The 22,645-nt window shown below is 44.9% G+C and overlaps 1 protein-coding gene across 1 annotated transcript in view; it reads left to right on the forward strand.

Annotated features, from left to right (window-relative positions):
- HPCAL1 (hippocalcin like 1) overlaps positions 1–22,645 on the forward strand; it is a 253,668-nt gene that overhangs the window by 4,755 nt on the left and 226,268 nt on the right. The gene's annotated exons all lie outside the window — the stretch shown is intronic.

The raw sequence follows: 22,645 nt of genomic DNA on the forward strand, positions 1-22,645 counted from the left end.
GTAGATGACTCCCTTGCAAAACTCATCTGATACCACAGTGGGAGAGAAAAGAAAAGCCTGGATCAGGAAAATCATGGCCAGCAGGACTAGGGAAGAGATTGTTCAGCACTGGTGGGGCCACACATCGAGTGCTGTGTCCAGTTCTGGGCCCCTCACTTCAAAAAGGACTTTGATGTCTGGAGCTGGTACAGAGAAAGGAAATGAAGTTGGTGAAGGGTCTAGAAAACTTCTCTTAGAAGGAGCAGCTGAGGGAACTGTTTAGCTGTTTAGGCTGGAGAAGAGTAAGCTTAGTGAGGATCTCATTGCTCCCTCCAGCTCTGAAAGGAGGTTGAAGTGAGGTGGGGATTGGTCTCTTCTGCCACGTCTCAAGTGACTGACAAGAAGAAATGGCCCCAAGTTGCACCAGAGACAGTTCAGTTTAGATATTAGGATTGATTTTTTTCTGAAAGTCTTGAGGCATTGGAATGAGTTGCTCAGGGGTGTGGTGGATTGACCATCTCTGGAAGTGTTCAAGAGGATCTGCATGTGGCACTTGGGAATATGGTTTAGGTGCCAATATGGTGGTGCTGCATTGTTGGTTGGACTGGATGATCTTGAAGACCTCCAACCTTAATGATTCTGTGAAAAGGTGAATCAGAGGACTGTGCCAAATCTGTTGTGATTATTGAAATTACGATTTCAATAATCTACCTGGAATTAGGTAGAATAATGCATAAACCCCAACAAAACTGAAGAAATACTGAAAATACTGAGTTGTTCTGGAGTTCTTTAGTAATGAAATTAACAGTGAAGTGAATTAAAAGCAGTGTAAGATAAGCCACAAATACCTCATGATTGTCCTCTATATTTCAGAGCTTGTCTTTGAGACTTGCATGGAAGAGAGCTACCGTGAATGAAATATGGAGAATATAAACAAACACAGGTCATGTTTTATTCAGTTGAGAGAGAGGCAAGATTTAAATTACAGAGATTTGAATTCTGAGTCTGAGGCTGGGAGCTGCAAGTTCCAAGGATGGCATAAATTACTGCTGTATCATCATTTAATGATATTTAAGCACTTGCAGTCCACAGGCAGCATTTTTTAATTGTCTTGAAGGCGTAATTTAATTGAGATTATCCAAGTAATCTTCCAGATAAAGTCAAATCCCAAGGTGGGATATTTTGGTCATTATGGAAAGATGTAGATAGAAAAAAAAAATCTGGTTTTGAATGTGTAAGGCTTATCAGTTATTTCATGTGTGAATGCTCTGATAAAGCCTTAACAGTAAGAAATGTCTTTTTAAAAAACACAACAGATGACTATGTTGAAAGTACAGTTTCTAGAAATGCAATTCCAAAATTAAGAGCTACCTCTTAAAGACTGCTTTTTCTTTTAGTAGGAAGACTGTTGGATATTTTCCCTTTTGGTGCTCACTTCTCCCAGTAATGCTTCAGGGCTTGTTAAATTCATTGAGGCTTTGTGATGACCTGGGGCATGGCTCAGGTTGCAATCAAAGATAGCATGGATTGTGCTCACACATCACTGTTACAGGTGGAGGGAGTGTGCCAAAGGGAATGATTGCCTTGCACCTGAAACTGCTGGCCAAGCTCTTGCTAGTCCATTCAGACTGGTGAGGTTTTATGTGTAATGGTGTGTTGTATTTGGAATGTCTCTGTTGATGCCTAGGCTGGCTCTATCCACTTGTGACTGCTGATGGTAATCCATCTCTACTGTAAATCTAAAGTCATGCTTTGGCTCATGCCTCTGAGGCTAAAGTACTGCCACCTTTTTCCTGCTGTGTTCCCCCCTGCAGTCATGGGCAATATTAATATTTCAGTCCTCTTATTTTTGAGATTGTGCTGTTCTTGCTAGTGAGATTTTCACCTGTGATTTTGGTGTCTTCAATTACTCTTTTTCACTGTGTTTCTCACAACTCTTCTGCCCCTATGTACCAGTGAGCAGATGTTTCCTCTGGAGATGCTGCATTATGCTTAGGCCTTGCCTGCATGTGGGGAATTTCCTTTTGTAGCTCTGTGAAGTGGCAGGTCACAGCTGCATCCCTTACAGTTGTCATTCCATAGCTTTAGTTCTGTGTGCTCTGGGCAGCTCTCAGAGTACCCACCAGCAGTGCTGAGAGTGCACTGCACAACCTCTGAGCTGGGATGAGTGCACCACAGGGCTGTGACCCCCCCAAAGCCTGGCTGGGTATTGGCACCATGGGTTTCTAAAGATGCCATGACCATCCTGGCTTTCCCTGGTTGATGAAGGCTTAAAAAGTTTCACCAGATTTGGGGGGAGCAGGTGTATCTCCTTGCTGCAGCTGTGGTTGGAGGATGTACAAGGTGATCATACAGCCTGTAAGGCATGTAACTGCAGCGCTGTGGGTTCTGGAGCAGCAGGAGATGTGAGCAAAGCATCCTTCTTCTCAGAGCCACCAAGCTTTGTGTGCTGAGAGCAAGCTCCTTCCACACAACTACTCTGAGCTTTTGCACTCATGCACTCTATACTGACCTCACATAATGGATGTGGCTGTGACCTGCGGTGAGTGCTGGACACGGCTGAGGAGCAGGCTGCAGGACCAGGCTGCCAGTGGTGATGGTGGCTCCATGCCACCCACAGCCCTTCAGCAGACAAGGTCTCTGATATGGCTGGATTGTTGGGTGCATAATTCTCTCCCAGATTTGGTGAACTTCTTGCAAAGGAAGCTCAGATTCTGGTTATGTATGCTGAAATTCAGACAGCTGCAGTCACAATTGTCACTGCTGACTGCAGGGGAGAAACTGTGTCTGATTAAAGAAAAAGAGGCTGGAAAAAGATGGGAAAAAAAGAATGAAAAGAGCACATACAGGACTCCACTAGTTTGGATTAAAACCCAGACAAGGGACTTTTGCTCTTTGTCTGAATGACTTGCTTAAATGACTGGGGGGATGGGGCAGGGGAAGAGAAGGTTCCTGTGATGCTGTTTGGAAATGTCACTCCTCGCTGTTCAAATACCACATTGCACTAAGGCTTGTAAATCACACGTCATTTCCTAATTAAAAAATGATGAGCCTAATTGTGTCTTTCACTGCTGTGGCAGAACCTTGCTCAGACAGACGTGCTCTCTCTCAGGGTCTCACTGTGTAATCCACCATGCCTGCCTCCTGCTTTCCTGTTCAGAGCTAGACTGATCACAGAAAAGGGTAAAGCAGGTGACCAATTTTCAGTGCTGGCAAGGGGATTTTGAGTGACTGATTGAAAGGAAAAAGTCTATGAAAGCCTGTTTTCTGTGTGCTAAGCCATGGCTTGGAATTGTAGTCCAGGCATAAACTACCACTACAGTAGGGTGCTGAAGAAACGTGTTGGCTTTCTGGTTCTTGGTCTCTTTGGAGACATTGCATCTGTATCACTTGCTTTGGTGCAGCATTGGGATTCATAGTACCAGTTATAAAATATCTTTCTGGATATATCTGTCCTGAGAAATTTTAGAAGTGCATTTTCTGCTGTGGTGCAACTCTCCTCAGCAGAAAGAAATTGTGCTCTGTAGACAGCACATGCAGAAGAGTACTTAGAAATTTTATGGGCAGAAGTATGGGCTCGTGGTAGGCATTTCAAATAAAGTAAAAGTGGCTGTTTTGCAAGCTCTGGTTGTATTTTTTTGTCTCCTTCACTAATTAAAGTAATGAGTGTTGCTTTAGTTATCCTGCTGTGAATAGCAAGCCACTTGGGGGAGAATTAATATTGACAGGAGCTGTTAGATATTTAAATGTTTTTTGTGTGTCCAATGTGGAAAAAGAGTTTGTGGACCAAGCATAGCACAAGTTTCTGTGGCCTCCCATGGAGACTGCCTGCTGCTCACCCTCTGTGGCCTCCACAGCTCAAAGCCCCATGTGCTGCTGTGCAGGCTCCTAGCCAAGCTGACCTTCCCCTCTGGTGCAGCAGGCTGCTTTCTGCTCATGTCCTTTTTCATGTGATTTATTTTCCCAATTAATAAATGAGTGAGTGTGTTTGTGAGGTCAGGTTAGTTTGCTCACTGCCGGTGGTGAGGAGCCAGCCAGTGGCTCTTCCTACCAACCTGCAGCCCAGCAGACAAAAGGACCATCTCTTCCAGGTCCCTTGATGTCCCTCTCAGTTCCTGTCTGCAGGGTAAATCCCATCCTCAAGTGATGCTGAGTGCATCTTGGAGCACAATGAGAGCTGCTGTCTTTAGAGATCCTAAAGGAGAGAGTGATTCAAAAGACATGGGTTTGTTTACCTGCAGAAGTTAGAGGCCATCCCTTGTCCCAAGACAGGGTGAATTCTGCCTGAATTACTTACTTATATGCACCAAACAAAGGCTTTATGCCTTACCCCCAGGTAACCTGCTCTGGATCTTCACTATCCTCACTGTTAAAAATCCTTTCTCTTGCCTACTCTAAGTCTCCTGATTTAAACCTTTTGGCTATCCTGACAATTAATCTTCTCTGCTTGGTATCTACTTTTCATGTCTTTAAAGAGAAGTATCAAGTCTCTCCTCACCCTTTTCCCTCCTTATCTGCCTCACCACCAGTTAGTCCAACCTTTCCTTTAAGGCCAAGCATATCTGGTCACTGATGACACCTGTTGGTCCCCTGAGTGTCCCTTCTGAAACACATGTCCAAGGCTGCATTTAGGTTTCCTGTTGAGATCCTAGAGCTGTTGATTCCTGGGTGATACTTTGCCTCCAGCCCTCCCAGGTGTTGCAGGGTGTTTGTTGATTCTGCCTGGTGTGGATGCACACAGTGCTTGTGGGGCACTGCTTGCTTGTGATTAGTGGTGATGCCCTGATCCTTTTTTATTAAGTTGCTGCTTTACCATCTCTTTGTCATCCTGTATTTTTCCACTGTCCTTCTGAACTGCATCCAATTTATTTTCAGCTTGATGTTTTTTTTCTTATTTTGCTTTCTTCTCATCTAAAAACATAAGCTATATAGCCTGAAAATATATAGTTGTACTACATGTAAGGAAAGAATAACACTGCATGTCACTCTTACCTTTCAACAGATTTAGCTAACTGACTGTCCTCTCTGAGGCTGCATGAAATTGTTGTTAGCCACATGGAATATTCCATCAGAACAGTGCCAATTTCCTTCTGCAGCCTCTCAGAAGAGCTGTGTTGTAATGCTGGATAATTAAGTTGTACTTCTAGTGCCCTTTTAACCAAGGATACCATCACCTTGCTTTAAGCTGGAAATTCACAAGGAAAGCTTATACCTGAGTCCTGACCCAGCAAGATCCCATGTGAGGTGCTACCACAGAGAGGAAGTGATGCTGGAACCAGCACTGTCCTGTGGGACTGCTCTGGTGGCAGAGATAAGTGAAGGCATGCTCTGGGTGGGTGGGTGGGTGGGTGAACCTTGTGCTGTGTATCACATCAGAGGGAGAAGAACTGGCTTTGTGGACTCCTGTTACAGGGCTTGCAAGGGTTTTTCAGGGTGAAGAGAGAGACGAGAATGTTGACCTCACGTTCAGAAGGCTTGATTTATTATTTTATGATACATATTACATTATTACTATGCTAATAGGAATAGAAGGAAAAATTCTCAGAAACTAGCCAAGCTAAGAATAGAAAAGGAAAGAATAACAAAGTTCTGTGTCCAGGCAGAAAGCAAGAACAGCTCTGCTGTGAGTGGTCAGTAAATCCAAACATCCACCTGAGACCAATCACGGATCCACCTGTTGCATTCCACAGCAGCAGATAACCATTGTTTACATTTTGTTGCTGAGGCTGCAGCTTCTCAGAAAGGAGAAAAATCCTAAAGAAAGGATTTTTCACAAAAGATGTCTGTGACAGACTCCTCTGTGTGTGTGTGATTTTCTGTGGTAAGAAATGCCTGTACCACTGTGGAGCTGAGCTCAGCACCAGCGGTGTCCCCCAGTGATGCAGTCCTTTCAAGCACATGCCACACTTCCCTGCTCTTCTCCCTTGGCAGGTGCTGTTGTCTGGGTTTGATGGAATGACTGCTGTGTGCGGATGCCCTGGTTTGGGTTGCCACAGCCCAGCAGGAGCTGTTTGCCTCCTCACCCTGGGGAGCAGGGAAGGGTACAGGCTGCACGCCTGCTGTCCCCTGCTCAGGCCAGGGGCTGTGGTTCCAGTGCCAGCAAGATGCTGGGACGGGTTCAGAAATGAAATTGTGCTGGCTGGGGCCTCTCTGTCCTGGGGCAGGACTAAGGCAGGTATGCATGTCCTGCAGGAGTGGGCAGTGGTAGAGGCACGTGAAGAGATGGGCACTGATCAGTGCAAGGAGCTGGGTGTCCTTGGTGGCTCCTCCCTCAGTGTCTGCAGGCATTTAGTGGAGAAGATCAAATCACTGGTGACTCCTATGTCAGCACTGGAATGAGTCAGGCAGAGCTATGGAGCAGCAGTCCAGGCTGGCCACGTTTGTTTTTGAGGCCATTGTGCTTAGCTCAGTCTTGGGAGGGGGAAAGAAAAAGGCAATGGAGAGGTGGCAGCTTCTCTGCTCCTGCTCCCATCATTTCAGAGTTAGATTAGATATTAGGAAGGAAGAAATTCTTTATTGTGCAGATGGTGAAGCACAGGTTGCCCAAAGAAGTATTGGAGGCCCCATTCCTGGAAGTGCTCTAGACCAGGCTGGATGGGGTTCTGAGCAACCCAGTCTAGGGAAAGGTGTCCCTGCCCACAGCAGGGGGACTGGACTAGAAGATCTTTAAGGTCCTTTCCAATCCAGACCATTCCATGAAATACTGCTTGACTCCTGCCTCAGTTTCTTGAGCACATAATTTCCCAGGAGTATGGAGAGATTTAACTGTTACACAGATTAAAACAGAAACAGCAAGGGCTGGAGTGATGTGTCTGCTGAAGCAGAAAGTGGGGTATGGCAGGAGGCACAGAAATGGCAGTTTTAATTATAAATGAATTTATAATGCAATTTGCACTTAATATATCTGGCACAATAAATTTTCCATGGGAACTTCAGGATGCTGGGTTGAACAAATTGAGTGCAGCTTTCACTAAGTTGCACAAAGTTGCTCTAAACAATTGCATTTGTAATTCAGCAATTTCCTGACCTTTGCTGGGTGAATAAATTTGGACAGTAGGATGAATGCACAGACACAAAGATGCTTTTTGCTTGACATTTAGATACTATTAATTAGCACAAGTAAAAGAATAAAATTCTAGCAAATGCAGGTTATTTCAGTAATTGGAACAGTAATGATTCAAATTTCATTTTATATTTACAAGTTTATCACTCATGTGAAGCTTTCTAAAGGAAGCTGCAAAGCCAGACACCAAGTTAAAAGTAGTTGGTTTGCTTTCTGAAAGAGACACTGCCTGGAAATCACCAGACAGGAGAAGTTGAAACTCAGCCCATGAATCCAGGTTTCTGGCCTCCCCACAGTGCTGTTGAATTCCAGGTAAGAAGATCAATAAAGTCTAGTTTCTTGTCTCTGGGTTCCAATCTAATTCTGTGGTTGTGATGGGGAGTGGTTGTGCTCTGGTCAAATGGCAGACCTTGGGATCATGCATCAGTTCAGAGGTTGCTCAGTTAAGGTCAGGGACTCTCTGCAGATTGTTTTACCAACTGTAAACCTGCAGAGAAGTACTTTGTGTTTGCTGATGGTATTCTTTCTATTCTTCTTTTTTTTATGGATAGATGGAAGGTGGAAGTGTATTCTCATCTGTATATTTTCATCTTATATCTTTGATCCCTGCCCAAAAGCTAAGCTGTAACAGAGGATATGACAGAAATGTGTTTATCCAGATCATTGTTCTTAGAGATGGTGTAAATCCAGCAGGATATAACAAATTGTTGTTGTTTAATCTATTGACAATTTAACAGGGAATGAGGTGTTTCTCATGCTGCTGTAAAAAGCTAGTGCGGTTAATTATAAGAAGGAAATGAACAAAAAATTGAGGAAACAACCTCCTATGTTTATCACACTGGATAAAACAGCAAAGCAGATGGAGAGGAACGAATGCTTGAAATATTGTTCATGGAGAAGATTAGTTAGTAAATAACTCCATTATCTGTAGACAAGTGTGAGCAGATGATTTTTATTTGGTTTTGTTGGCAGGTCAGAAGTTAGAGGAGGATAAACTCTCCTGTGGTCATGGATTTGTGATTTGTGTATGTGTGATTACTTATCTAGTCCCTCTGTGATTGGGAATAATTTCTCAGTTTCTCCTTGTAGAAATGAAAACAATGGCAATTGCTTAACTATTTGGAAGCTGAAAGACTCTGAAAACAGATAAACCTTTTTGTTTTCTAAATAAAGTATCCATGCAGTGTCAATCCAAAGTGAAGCTATAATGTATTTAGTTGCAGTGGTTGGACAGCGCCTGTTTAGTCTGATTGCTTCTCCTGCTCTGATTATCTTTTGCAAGTGCCAAGGAAACTTTCCATTTGCTGCCTAAAATGCAGGACTCCAAAGTGGCCAAGTCTGTCTTGGTGGTGGTGCCTCTGCTGTGTCCAGGCTCTGGTCCCACTGCAAATCACTGCCATCATTAGTGCTGACTGTCAGACTCTGCTGAGTACATCATCCTCAGGGTACTAAATGCTTCTGACATTATGCAAATTTTTATAATAGCTCAAGTCTTAATTTGCTGGCTCCTGTGTGCAATGAAACTAAGGGCAGACTCCAGGAAGTTTTTACCCTCTCAATGTAACCCATTAGTCCTTTCTCAACAGTCACAAACTTGTTTGGGACCATTTCAATAATTATTTGTTTTGGAGTTATCTGGCAATGTGGCACCAAGATTTGCAGCACACTTGTGCATTTGAGCTGTGTCAGATCTTGGTGACTTTGATAAAAGCATCTGTGGAATAGGTGGGATGTTGGTGTAAGGACTGTGTGTGTTAAACCTCTGTGCTGAATATTCTTGCCTTTATCAGGCCTGGACATGCTTGGTCACTGAACTGGTGTGAACCCAGCCAGGGGAAAGTTTGTTGGAGCTTAGAGGGGAAATAATTGAAAGTCTTGTCCTGAACTCTGCTGTTTCACTGAGCACAGAGTTCCTTTCTGGGTTAGGTCCGTTCCCAGGCTCCCCTGAGACTTTTATGAAGATAAGTCATTCAGGAGTTGTCACAGCTCCTAAGTACTTGGAAGGAAATGACCCAACTCCAATTTGTCTAAAAATACAATTCAGTTTAAATGTGTGCAAACAGTGGGAAGACAGCAAAGGACATACCTTCAGGTCATTCACCTTTCTTAGAAACCTCCTGTAAATCCTCCTCTGGAAGAGCCTTTGATTATTAGGCCCGTCTCCTGCAAAGTGAGAATGTTTTGGGGAGAGAACTGATGATCTGGGGAGCAAAGAACCAGGGATATGCATAAGACATGAGGTTTTTTGGTAACTTGTGTGGGATACTTCTGAGGCCTCACCATGACATTTCAGTGTAGATGGTTTGATTCAGGAGCTCCTAGATACAAGCATAGAAGACAGATCCCGATCTGCAGAGTTTACAGCTGTGGGAGCAGCAAAATTAATGTTTAAGTTGTTTATTGTTAGAGGCAGGCAAGCAAAATGTCACGTACAAAAGATTTCTTATAAGGGTAATGCTGAAGTTTAGTTGGCAAACTTGGAAACTTATAATTGTCTTGTAGATCAAGGCCTTTCAGCTGATTTTCTTTGGATGCCTCCCTCATTCCTGCACTGCACTCCTCAGATGTTTCTGTGGCTGGATGCAGTGATTGTCTGTCGATTGCTCAGTCAATAGGCAGCCACAGCAGCTGCCCTGTGCTGGATGCTAACAAGCACAGAGGCTGATCTTGCAGGCTCTCCTCATTGAATTTTGCTTACAGCACCACAGTCAGCCACTTGGTAGGATGAGACCTCTAAATGGTCCCCATGTCTTTTTGTGTTAGCTGTCCACGGACACAAAAGCTGTGCTAGAGAATGATGCCCTTTGCAGGAGACTTTGGACTGTGAGAGAAAGACTCAAAAGTTGGGGGGGATTGGTGCTTGAATAAATGTACTCCAGGGTTTTATATCCTTCACTGAAAAGTCTGTCTGGATTCAACAGGGATAAAAATAATGGTGAAAATAAATTACATAATCTAGATTCTGAGGCAGTTCTGCTCTTTGCATATGGTTTCTAGATGATCCTAGAGAAGAACTACTTCTCCATTAAAATCTAAAGAATATTCCATGTGAGATGTGATGTGCAATGTTCGTGGGCACACTGATGAAGGCAGCTGGTAGCTCTCTTGCAGGATCACAGGATCTTGGAGGAGAAGCTGGATGCTTTCATAGCCTGCAGGGATTTGCTGTACAATGATTCCTGGTTTGAAGATTTAGTCTGGGCTGATATAAACTATCCAAGAGATCACAAAATAACAGAATCCTTAAGTTTGAAAAAGACCTTTAAGATCAAGTCCAACTGTCAACCCAGCATCACCACCATGTTCACCATCAAGTCATCAAAACTTTGATTTCCTCTCCCTTTCAAATACTTCAGTTTATTTTTAATGAACTGTAGTATTTGTGCAAAGAAGAACACCCCAAAGGCCTCCAGTTCACATTGTCTGTTGGTTTTTAGGTGTTTCTAGGGCAGAAACTGTCTTTTTTCTTGTCTTGGACAATGCCTGTCGTGTTCTTGGCACAAAACAGGTAGCAGCTACTGTGAGAATGCAGACTGCAAGTTTCTATCCATATAGAGTGGGACCTGATTTCAGTAAAGTTTTCAGCTCACAGGTCCTAGGGTTTGACCTCTTAAAAATTGTTTCCATCACTTACTCAACAAAATACCTCACTTAGAAAATCCAGCACATGCCAGGTTTTGTCAGAGCAACCTACACAAAAATTGTTAGGTTTTCCTGTATGAACTAGGTTGAAATGAACTGGAGCATTTACTTAAAAGATGATAATCTGGCATGTTTAAAACCAAAGATTCTTGCTCCTCTAATTTTAGCAAACAGAGCTGCTGCCCAGGAGCTCACAGTAGGTGATGACATTTTCTTGAATTCTCTAGGTCACACTGCCCTGTTTTTTAATTGGTACCAAGCTGGGCTTCTAGAAGCAGTCAAGTATTTGGTCTAAAAACCCTCAAAAAAGCTCTTTGTCAAAATTAAGTTTTATTTCAATAAGGAGTGTTGCCCAAAGGAACACTGATGAGAAAACTGATAGTGGAAAAGAACTTCTTTGGTGTTGCTTGTGTTTAAAGGCAGCTACATGGATGGCTCTTGCAAAACGACTGCTTTAACCAGTCTTGCTTAAAATCTGTATAAATCACTGAAAGCCAAAAAAAACCCTGTGTTAAATTAACAGCTTCCAACATAACACAACTGCTTTGGAGTGCTGTATCTGAGATCCCTGTGGCTCTGAGACCTTGGGCCTGTGGGAGCCTGACATGCTTCCAGTTGTTGTTAGACTCCTTTTGCATCCCTGCTCTCCTTCCAGAGGTTCCCAGCTGTCCCATCTCGTGTCATGTGTGATTGTCCAGAAGCTTTGGATGGTCAAAATGAGCCGGGTTAGGGAGGTTAAAGAAACCCTAAACCAAGACAGAATAATTTTTTTTTTAAAGCTGATGCAGATCACTTTATTGGACCCGGTTTAGGGGCTGATTACATGAGCTCTTATGCTGGAGGATTGGAGGGAGCAGACAGCTTCAAAGGGGTAAGAGATGGGCTTGGGTGGAGGTGACATTCACAGGAGGTGACTGAGCAGCTGAGTGCAGTGCTGGGTGAGATGCTGTCCCTGGGCCAGCCAGGACAGGGGCTGGATGTCCTGCCACAGCTCCCTGTGAGGTGCTCACCCTCCAGAGCTGCTCCAGCAGCCCGTGGCTGAGGGTGGATGGGTGAACAGCTCACTGCTCCCTCAGCCCTGTGCTCCTGCCAGGGTGCTCTGGGTGCTCCTGCCAAGCTTGACCAGGTGCCCTGGTTTGACAGCACCAGGTGGTTGTTGTCTGAAGCAGATTTTAACCTTCCCTCAGACTGTTCTGCTTTCTGAGGAAGATGAAGTAATCTGGTGAGCAGCTGGGAACTGCTCTCTGCTGATCTCACTAGAGCCAGGAGAGGACAATTTTGAGTTGCTTTAAAAGCTATTTGAGTTTGTACCTGTTGAAAACCTCCTGGCTGCTCTCTCTTTTAATGCATTTTTTGCTTTCTAAGCTTCCTTTCCTCATCTCAACAACATTCCTATGTCTTTCCTCGAGCATAGTATCTCTCTTATAGACAGCACTGCTCTTCTGGGGTGTGGGAGGAAGTGCAGGAGCATCACAGGGCGAGCGTTGCTCCCTGGGCCAACTAGCTTCCCAGAAAGGGAAAGTCTTGAGCTTTTTCTGATTATCAGCCTCTACTTAAAACACTTGGAGCATATACAAAGGTGAAGCTCTCTTAGTGAGACCCTCCCCTACCTACTGGAGGCTGCTCTCTGCTACTGCAGTGTCTCTCAGTGAGGCTCCAGATGCAGCTTTGCCACTTTGGAGGAGATAACCAGAGTCTTTTCCAGTCTTTGAATTAATGGAGACTGGAATTGTGTGGATCTGCTTTGGGATGTCACTGTGACCCTTGTGTTGATTTCCCAGGAAGTATGGCAACTTGGGACAAGCCAGGGTGTTTCTGGCAGCAATGTCAGATGGCAGAATGGCAGCAGGTCTGTCAGGGCAAGGTAAAGGTATGGATTTTTCCTTATGAAAGAAAGAAAAGCTGTGGGGCAATCTGAGCAGAGCAGCCATGGCATTACTGCTTTATCTGGGAGTGAGATTTAGAAACAGGATTTGGGTAATAAATGCAGGCTTCATGCTAGCTACTAAAGCAAACACAGAGTAACAGAGATAAGCCTGCTGCATTTATTCATGGATCAGAACCTAATATAGAGGAACACAGAAATACTTTGTCAGAGGAACTCTGCTCCTCTGGAGAGTACTTTTAATTGCAGTTCCCTCAAGGCAGCTGGACCCCATTTATGAAGTGCTGCAGGGGAGAAAGAGCTTGTGACCTCTTTTGGCCAAGATCAAGGACTCAGACTCAAGTGAATGCTGCATAATAAGTTGCTGTTCCTTACCTTCTGGTCTTGTTCATGTATTTGCTTTTAGCCATGGCAAACATGGAATAATTTAGCTTGATTTAGAGGCACAGGTGAAATCTAATTGCCACATGTGTCCTGGAGGCTTGGAGTGAGCACAGACTATTGCTGGGGCCCGGAGGAGGCTTGTTAAGCACAGCAGTTGTATTGTGACCCTCATGTCTGCTTTAAGATGAGATAGGGCAGGGTGGTGCAGCAAAAGGAGGTGCAAAGCAGGAGTAATGGTATTGAATCAACACCAGCCAGCAGCTCCCTGACAGAACAATCCTTCTGCTTTGGGGCACAGGAGACTTGCAAGGAGAAGTTAATGTAGGATTTAAAAAGTTTTACTGAGAACTCTGTGTCCAAGAGACAGCATGAGAGAAGCAGAACAGGCAAAGAAGAGCTTAAAAAGGGAAGCAGAATTTGTTATGATTTTGATATGATGGAAAAAAGGATCTGTTAGGTAGGAGCTAGATGGAGAATGAGGCTGCCATAGTATAGCACTCAAAAGAATCATGGAGTGAATGAGGGCAAAGTGCTGTGTCTGAAGCCAGCAGTCACCAGGCTGTGGTGTTGTCCGTGAGCACCCCAGCTTGGGTGGGGTTAATTTTTACAGTGGGTAAAGAAAGAGCATTTTAACTAGAAAGGGAAGAACGCACTGATAAATCATCTGGGAAGGTTATAAGCAGTCATCAGCAGAGTTTTCAAGAACAAGGTATATGAGCGTGTGCCAGGGACAGGCTAGGATCCTGTGCTTCCCTGTCTTAGTGGAATCACTTAAATGATTTTTGCAGTATCTGGTTTAGCTGCAAGGAATATCATCTTTCCTCCTGTAATCAGGAAATGAAGTCATTAGTCATGGGAGGCCTGGGAGGACAACCTGAAATAAGGCAACACTTTTATCATCCTGAGTCTGTTTCTGCTGCTGAGGATGTTGAGAACGAGAACTAGAATGGTGGTGGTGCCTACACACAGGATATGTCTGGGTTAAGGAGAAAGCTTTGAGATGAGGTTTAGGCAGAATTTTGACTACTGATGCAGTAAAATGCATGAGTGTCTTGGTAAATCCTGCTCCTGGTTGACCAGGGGCAAACAGAGGTGGAGGTGTAGTTCTTTGGGCTCTTTTCATTGCATCCCAGGTGGAATGGTGGGAAGAGACTCATATGTGCACTATCTGAGTGGGCTGTGGCTGAGTGTATTAACAAAAATAAATCCAGATTGTCCTTGAAAGGTATGTATTTCAGAGCTTCTGCCTCTCAGATATTGTCTTTTCTTTCAAACCTGATTCTTAGGCAAGTGGTGGGGCTCATCTCAGGGTTATAACCTCTGCAAGTAGGAAGGACTGAATTCAAGCCCAGGTTTGCTTTTGGTTTGCAGTAGATAATACACAACACACATTGCATTGTGCTAGATTTGGACAAGCAAGGAGTAAAAAGGTGCAACAAAGGTACCTATGTAAAGATAGGTGTGCTTTGAAGGGAGAGCAATCTCTCTTCAGAGAAGCATCCTTGTCAGTTTTCACTATTTCATGTATATGCAGAAGTAAGCAGTGCTTGGATGACTGGTAGGATAGAAGCAGCAAGCTATCAATCTTTATTTGATTTAATATGTCTTCCAAGCATTTGGTTTAACACTCAGGTGCACACATAGATATTTCTGAAGTGGGCTGTTAACCTGAATCTTAATAAGGTCAACAGTCTTAGTGTAATCCAATAGAGCAGTACAAATGAAAAATGCTCATCTCAAACCATCTTTGTTTTCTTGTCATGTTGTATGTCCCAATCACTCAAGTTTGTCCAGTTAATAATAATAAAAGGCAGCATGAAAGAGAACTGTTTTCTTGGAAACTGAAAAAGGTTGTGTAAGACTGTGAGCCTGTGAAATTCTGTCCTGGATTGAAACTAGCCCCACCCATAATCAAAAATTCTCAGGTGTAGTGTGTTGTCTCATCTCATTAAGAATGAGATTTTCAGGTCCCAGCCCTTCCTAGGGTACCTCTAATAGAGTGAACATCAGTGAATTAGGATGGTTTTAAACAGCTGAGATGGCTTTGAAAAAGGAAACATTTCTGGCCTGTTTGTTTTTGAAAGCAAGTGCCCTAGTCTCAGCAAAACACAATTTTCTGCACAGTAACTCATATTGGGCTGTGTTTTGGGTTTGTAGGGAGGCAAGGTTAATAACACCAAGACGTTTTTGCTATTGCTGAGCAGGGCTCACACAGAGCCTTTTCTGCTCCTCACCCCACCCATCAGTGAGTGGGCTGGGGGACACAAGGAGCTGGGAGGGGACACAGCTGGGACAGCTGACCCTGACTGACCCAGGGACATCCCAGACCGTGTGGCCTCATGCTCAGCACAAAGAGCTGGGGGCAGAAGGAGGAAACAGAGATGTTGAGAGTGATGCTGTTTGTTCTTAGAAGTCTGTGTTATGTGTGATGAAGTCCTGCATTTCTGGAGATGGCTGAACTGCCTGCCTGCCCATGGGAAGTGGTGAATGAATTCCTTGTTCTGCTTTGCTTGTGCATGTGGCTTTTGCTATTAAACTGCCTGTATCTCATCCCTCAGTTTCTCTCGTGTTTATGCTTTCAATTCTCTCCTCCATGTCACTGGTGAGGGTGAGCAAGAGGCCGTGTGGGGCGGAGCTGCTGGCTGTGTTAAACCACAACATATACAAAATGCTTGAGGGCTTCAGGTCGGGTGGAAACAGCTGGGAGGGCATGTAGAAATAGCATCCAGGATGGCTGGAATGGATGCTCACTAAATGCCTCAGTCAAATCTGGAGGGGCAGTGATGAGGGGAAGGCTCTTATCTGCTGCCACCACCATCTGCTGTTTTGCCTGTTTCAGAGCCCCACCTAGAGATGTCCCCACAGACCTGTCAGAGCTAAGAATATCTGGGCTCCTCTATGCTTTCTCCCTGTCTTATTCCATGTCAGCCTTCCTCTAGCATGTCTTTTAATAAACCATGTCTGAAGGGAGAGGGATGGCTAAAGATGGTTTTGAGGTGAAAGATGATCCCTCTGGGGCAGCATGGTCAGGGGACCAGAGGCGCTGATCCCAGAGTGCTGCTTCAGCTGTTTCCTGCCCTCTGGGAGGGAAGGACAGGGGCTGACAAGCTTTTACTTGGAATTCTCCTGATCTCTTACGATGTGGAAATGTTGATGTGCTTAGGACTTAGAACCAAGGAGTTTGCGTAATTAATACCATGTTTTTCTGTTGCCTTTATCTGTCATCTTGTTACCACCAATTACATGAAGATCACATGCAAATAGGATGCAACATCAGCTGTACTTCAGCAGGATTTCTTTTTACAGGTAGATTTTACTGAACCTGGTGCATTGCATCAACCCATTGCTGGTTATCACTTGTCTTTCCTGCATTTCAACGTGTTGCTGCTTAGGGATAAAGCTGTTTAACTGATCTCCAGTTGCTCTTCAGTGTTTCTGTTGCATTCAGCAATGTATATTACAAATATTTTTCACCACTGGAGAAGTGGCAGCTGTAGCAGATTAAGGAACTGGGCTGGTATGAAAAGAGACAAGGGTGGACAGGAAATATGCTTGGCACTTGTGGTTTCTCACAAGTCTTTTTTAGATGGAAAGCTGATTTCTCTCTCCTTTTTAGTGCTGCTCTTCAAGTTGAAATGGAGAGCTGGAAATAGAGAAATAAGTGATTGCTTTGGAGAAATGCTCTTACCATTTGTGATTTGACCTTGTGCCAGTGCTGCCAAGTCGTTAACCAGTGAATTGACTAAAATGCCTCCTATGAATCACTGAAATCACTCTCTTAAGATGGCAGCTTGATTTTCTCCTTTGTTCCTTGCCTATTGCCACCTTCCTGGGACTCTGGCTCTGAGCTGTGTTGCTGTAGCTGTCTGCCTGTCGTGGCCCGAGAGCCAGCTGTGTCCTGGTTACTGAGCAGCAGTAAGTGACAGCTGGGAAAAAGTGGCCCCCATTGCCCAAAAGCAGAGTAGACATAGGGTGTGATGAGCCCCTGTGGTGTCAGGTTTGTCAAAGCAGGTTTGGGCTGTCTGCTTGCAAAGGAACTGAGAAAGACGGGCTGGGAGAAGGTGTGGAAATACTGCATGGGGGTGCTGAAGGTCAGCTCGGTGCCCTTTACTCTTCTTCCTCATCCAAGAACAGGGGAAATGCAGTGAAAATGGAGGTTAGTGAGTCTAATGGCCGTGAGGAAGCTGTTCCTTAGGTCTCTTTACTGTGGGCCTTTACTGAGGCCAGGAGCTCAGCATTTTCCAAAAACAAAGGCACCCACATGGGTGATGAAATTCCCCGTTTCAGGGCAGAAAAAGATGGTATGAAGTTTGTGTGTATCCTGTTTCATGGGAAATGCCAATGAGGGCAGATGCTTCCCTTTGCAGGGGGTTGGTCAGGGCTGGAGCTCCCCAAGCAGTCTCCCAGCCCATCCCAGCAGGGAAAGCAGCTGTGGGGTCAGCATCACCTCGGCTGGGCAGAGGTGTGCAAGGCTTCCATGTGTGCCCCGTGCTGAGAGTGGAGTTTGTGCATTAGAGCTGTGTTACCTGCTCAGATGGAAGTCTAACAGCTTTCTATAGGAGCAGAGCCAACGAGCCAGACCTCAAAAACATTTAAAATGCATTTCACCTTTTAAAACTTCCAGCATGACTCTTTTTTGTCTCAGCTTTTTAGTGGCCACCGTGGCACTTGAAGCTAACTGCACTTGTGCTCTGGCTCAGGAAAAAAGCATTTGTGACAGGCACTTGTTTGCAGAGCCCATTTCGGCTGTTGAATCCATCTGTTTGATCCCTTGGGAGCCTTTTAAGCCCTAAAGAGCTGGTGATCCTTCTCTGCCTGCTCTGTGCTGGGATCACACAGATGCTGTGGCCAGTCCCCGTGAGCCTGGGCAGGCAGTGCCTGAGCTGCCTCCTGGCCCGCAGTGGGTGCTGCTGGCACCGGAGGACAGCTTTGATAGATGACATCTCATTTTTCCAAACACGGGTTAAAAAGTTTCAGGCTGTTCAGTTTGGAATGTAGTATTGTTTTCCTGCTCCAGTTTTCCTCTTTTACCCTTTTCCCACCTTTGCTGCCTGTTTAGTCTGGGAGCTGGAGGGCTGGAAGGCAGGGAGAGCTTGGAGCGGGTGTTCAGGCTGTGGTGCAGCCTCTGTCCCTGCCAGGGAGCCATCCCCTGTGGGCATCACCGACAGATGGGCCATGCCTAAACAGCAGCTTTGTGTTAATTGAGTTAAAAACCAGCACAATCTCATCGAGTAAACAGGATTTCTTAGCTCTGGAACTACTTTCTTTTCTTGTTCTCGCCTCACGTTGCGTCTGTTTTGGTTGGAAAAAAAAGTAGAAAAATCAAAACTCAAATTGAGTCAGTTTTTAAACTTTTTTTTTCAAAAAATGGTTTCTTTTTGAGGTAAAGAAAAAAGCAAATGTTTCCACTGACAGCTTGGAATAGTGTGATTTAGCCACTTCCAGAAAACTTTTAACTTTCTTTTGAACTGTCATAATTTTTTATTTAGTTGAGCCAGGAAAGAGTAATTTCAGTTCTGTCCCTTGATGTATTTGCCGGTGTGGTTGCCATTATTTTCTCTCTTTGATAGAAGCAATTGTCATGTTTCTGTGTGCCCTGGGAGGCCCCAGCTGCCCCAAAGGGCTGCAGTCTGATGGGATGTCAAACCTCAGAGCGCTTGTTAAGCGCCCGTGACTGGCAGCATCTGTGCATTTGCAATGACATCTCTAAATCCATCCAGGATACAAAAGTACTCTGAAATTGTAGCCTTTATGTGTGTGTGTGCTGTATGTTTTATTTATAAAGCTTTTAGAGATAGCAGCTTGTTCTCTAATTTATTTCGGGTTGGTGAGGAGGAGGAAATCTCATTGGCAAGATAGGGAATTTGCATTCTGAATTTAAAAGGAATGTAGAAAAAAAAAAAGAATTAAAAAAATTTCTAAGGTTCTGGGACATGTTTGTGTGAATAATAATGCTTCCAAAATGATAATGGACTGTGTGTCATCCATTTGTAGAACTGTAGAAGCTGCTATGATAAATAAAATATGTCACATTTTAAACAGCATGGGGCCTGTGAGTGTCACTCATCAGATACAATTAAACATGAGAATAATTGCCTGCCTGCTAAGTGAAAAGTGGCAATGTCACAGTGCCATGTTCAGCTTTTGTTTGCTCTGGACAGCCAGTTAAGGGCCTGGCCATGTTTGATGAGGAGCTGTGAAGCCAAAGATGGGTAAATCTGCCAGACTCTCTGCAGAGCCAGGACTGTGCTGTTATAATTCAGTGTTTAAACCCTCTTAGGTATTTGTAGGGGCTGACCATGACTGACACTGCTGTATCCTTGTTCCCTGCTGGGTGTGGAGTCCTTGCAGCACCAAGCACCAATCCACTGCTTCTTCACAGCAGTCACATACACCTCCCTAGGATGGTGTTGTTGGGTCTCTCCAGCCTGACAGTGAAGTCTTTGAAAGATGTCCTGGTTTAGAAGAGGAAGAGATATTCCAAGACATGGCCCCAGCCCTTGGGAACCTCTAGTAGCAGCACTTCTTTTGCACAGCTTTAGAGGTGGATCAGGACCTGTAGAGGAGACCTGAGCTTGCCTTGAGGAGGGAGGGAGATGCAGACTGGCTCATCTCTGGGGTCAGTGCCGTGCCTGTGTTTCTGTTCCACACCATGGTGTGATTGCTGCTGACTGGAGATGAAACTCGCTGGTGTCAGAGATGTGGCAGGTGGAATGGTTTCTACAACTGATGGAAAGGCACCAGAACATCCTTTTTTATTCAGCCCTGGCCTGTTTCTCTTTGCTTCCTTTTGTTTCCAGTTCCTGGCATGTGTTGGTGCTAAAATTAGAACTCTGAATTGCTGTCTGCTCATTAACTAATAATAGGCAACTCCTTAGATGCAGATCATGGATAAGTGCCTATTAGCCATTCCAGGTTTCACTGTCTGCAAATACTTTACTGGAGACAATAAATGTTTCCATGAAATTACTTGAAAATTGCTTTTGGGATCCAGGTGTTGTAGTCAGATGTGAGAGGAAATGTCCATTTTTTAATTTGTTCTCTTTTCCTTTGACCAGGTCTTTGTTGCTTCTAAGTATTTCTGTGCAGATATAAAGTGCTTCCTCTTCTGTGTGGGTCTCTAACACAGCTTTATACTATATGAAGATTTCCATCTGCATGAAGGTTTGATGAAAAACACAATTGTAATGCCAAAATTCTGCTTGCCTTTTGGGACTTTAAAATAAGTGTTAGTCTCCTTTCAGGTAATGAAAGTTCCCATTTGCCTTCAGCTATGTAGTAACCTAATGCCCAAGGTTATGCTGGTCCAGCAGAGGATATGAGCACTCGTATATCTTACTAGCAAGATGATAAAAGTGTGATGAAATCAATTACACTGGCTTTTGCAAGAATGTGCTATTCTGCAAGGTGCATGAACAGATAAACTTAACTCCTAATCATAACTTCATGGTGGGCACCGTGCTCAGGAGCCAGGCTGGCTATGGACAGCGCAGTCATTTAATGTTGTTTTCCTCTCTGGTGTGCTCTTTCTATGCTGAAAGTTCCCTGGAGCACCACTTTCCTGTGTTTGACAGTGAGTGCACACAGGGCTTGTAGACTCCACTGGGTATGAGAACACAAGGGGTCAGGGCATGGGATGGACTGCCACTGGACAGAGGCTGATGGTGGCAGTGGCAGCCGCCTCAGGGCTGTGGTACCTTATCCCAAGAAGACTTTGCATCACTGAACCATGAACTTTACAGAAAGCACTGCTTGGACACTTTGCTTCAACATCTTGCCTGGGTGTTACAAGGAAGAAAGTAAAACTGGTGGTGAGCACTGAGCCAGTCTAGATCCTTTGGTCCTTTTGCTTTCAGATTTTGCCTCTGTAGCTGAAAAGATGCTACTGCTGCCCAAAAGCTAGCAGCAGCACCTTCCTGTACTGAACTTAGAAGCATCCTGATCCCAGGGCAGGACAGCTCCTTTGCCCCATGCCCACACAGACTCCCTGCACACCTATGACTGGAATGCTGCTTTACCTGCTGGGAGTGCTCACCAATATTGCTGGTCAGCCCAGGATCTGGCTTTGAGTGCACAAGTCCAAATATCTCAAATGCAGACAGAGCCATTAGCCTTAAAGGTCAGCACTGAAGCCTTCTGTGTACACAGTGCAGGAGCTATCTGTGTTAGGAAGTTCTCATAAAATTAGAGGGTGATAAAATGAACATTAGCTGGGGAGTAAATGGATTTGCTGGATTGTGCCCAGTAAAACAGTGAAGCTGAGGCTCGTGTCTGTCTGAGCAGTGCCAAGCCAGGGCATGGCATTGTGTTCTGTCGGGCTGCTCTTCATCTGCCAGCCATGGGAGTCATTGCTCCTCGTGTGCAGCTGGGACTGGTCTGGGTCCCCGTGGGCTCTGAGCTTCCCTGGGTCCCCAAGGCTTGTGTGCAGCCCTTGGGCACATCCCTCAGCTGACTCACTTGTGGCCATTGGTGTCACTTTAGAGGAGGCTTCTTTTGGTCTGGATCATGATCCTCGGGGATTGCTGTGCCTGCATGCAGTGCTGTGGTTTGGCCCAGGACTCAGAAGCCTCAGGGCCCTCCTGGATGTAATTTATTCAATTTATGAGAAGATGGGGGGGAGCTGCTTGGGCTGATCCTGCCTGCCCAGCTGTCCACTGCAGTATCTGTGGCTACAAGATTTTAGGCTGACCTCCTATGGAAATGAAGCTGAGAGTTGCAGTCTGTGCCAGAGCATCTGTCATTCTGCTTGGAAAGAAGGAGCCCTGTACATGCACAGAAAAGCTAGTTTCAGTTAAATTTCACAGAGGAGTGGTGGTCAGTGGTCTCAAAGTTGCAATGTCCCAGCAGGAGCAGGGTGGAAGAGCTGCTCTGATGTGCTCCCATTAGCAAGAATGCACTGAGAGCTCAGCCCTACCAGATATTCCTGCCACAAGGGTGTGGTTATGAAATTCAATCTTGCAGGAAGCTTTGAATTTAGAATCATAGTGTTATTTAAATTGGAAAATACCTCTAGGATACTGAATCCAACCATTAACCCACCACTGCCAGGTCTACCACTAAAACATATCCCCAAGTGCCACATCTATGTGTATTTTTAATACCTCCAGGGACGATGACTCAGTCACTTCCTTGCACATCTTACATGTGAAGCCATGAGGGAATCCTGCCACAGCATACCAACAAAACTCCACTGGTTTGGGGCTTTGTTTTAGGGTATTTTTCTTCACTGTATAAGTCAAAATGCCAGTGACACAGTGTGTATGGAATGCTGGCTGAGCTTGGGCTGCCTGTGCTGGGGTGGCCTGCAGGGAGAGCTGGCCCTGCTGTGGAGCTTGGGCTGGAGCTCTGGGCACCAGCATCAGCAGGTGACATCAAGGGTGTGCACCTGAGGGAGGGGGGAAAAGTCTTAGAGGGGAACCTAAGATCATCAGGTCCTCCTGATTTTCAGTAAGGCCAGGTTGGATTGCCATCTACAATTTTTTAAAATATTTTTTTTCCCCCAAAGAAGAGTTCTGTCACTTCTTCCTCTCTTGTTGCTGCTCTTATTTGTAGGGCTATCCTATCAACTCTAAGGAGCCTGAAAAAATGGATATTTATTTTTCTTGTTGGAGATCTTTGTCTTTTGGAAAGCCCAGACCATTCCCATGATCCTGACTCCATCGCAGGCCTGTGAAAACTTGTGTCTGTGCAAC

Source organism: Melospiza melodia, chromosome 3 (assembly GCF_035770615.1).
Source record: "Melospiza melodia melodia isolate bMelMel2 chromosome 3, bMelMel2.pri, whole genome shotgun sequence".
NCBI lineage: Eukaryota > Metazoa > Chordata > Aves > Passeriformes > Passerellidae > Melospiza > Melospiza melodia.